We start from the raw sequence: 838 nt of genomic DNA on the forward strand, positions 1-838 counted from the left end.
ATGGACACAGTAAAAATATCAATGGTTGGCAGGGGTAGGTGGTGAATAGGGGTATTACAGAGATTTTTAGGGCAGTGAAACTACTCTGTTTGATACTATAATGGTAGATAGATGTCATTATACATTTGTCTAACCCCATGGAATGTACACCAGGAGTGAGCCCTAATGTAAACTATAGACTTTGGGTGACAATGTCATGTAATGTAGGTTCATCAGTTGTAACAAATGCGCCCTCTGGTGGGAGGTGTTGGTAGTGGGGAGGTTGTGTGTGTTGGGGGAGGGAGTATATGCGAAATCTCTGTACTTTCAGGAGGAGGAGAAGGAGGAGGAGGGGGAGGAGAAGGAGGAGGAGAAGGAGGAGGAGGAGGAGGAGGAGGAGAAGGAGGAGGAGGAGAAGGAGGAGGAGGAGGAGGAGGAGGAGGAGGAGGAGGAGGAGGAGGAGGAGGAGGAGGAGAAGGAGGAGGAGGAGGAGAAGGAGGAGGAGGAGGAGGAGGAGGAGAAGGAGGAGAAGGAGGAGGAGGAGGAGAAGGAGGAGGAGAAGGAGGAGGAGGAGAAGGAGGAGGAGGAGGAGAAGGAGGAGGAGGAGGAGGAGGAGGAGAAGGAGGAGGAGGAGGAGGAGGAGGAGGAGAGGGAGGAGAAGGAGGAGGAGGAGGAGGAGGAGGAGAAGGAGGAGAAGGAGGACGAGGAGGAGGAGGAGGAGGAGGAGGAGGAGGGAGGAGGAGAAGGAGGAGGAGGAGGGAGGAGGAGGAGGAGGAGGAGAAGGAGGAGGAGGAGGAGGAGGAGGAGGAGGAGGAGGAGGAGAAGGAGGAGGAGAAGGAGGAGAAGGAGGAGGAGGAGA

Source organism: Rhinolophus sinicus, linkage group LG17, assembly GCF_036562045.2.
Source record: "Rhinolophus sinicus isolate RSC01 linkage group LG17, ASM3656204v1, whole genome shotgun sequence".
NCBI lineage: Eukaryota > Metazoa > Chordata > Mammalia > Chiroptera > Rhinolophidae > Rhinolophus > Rhinolophus sinicus.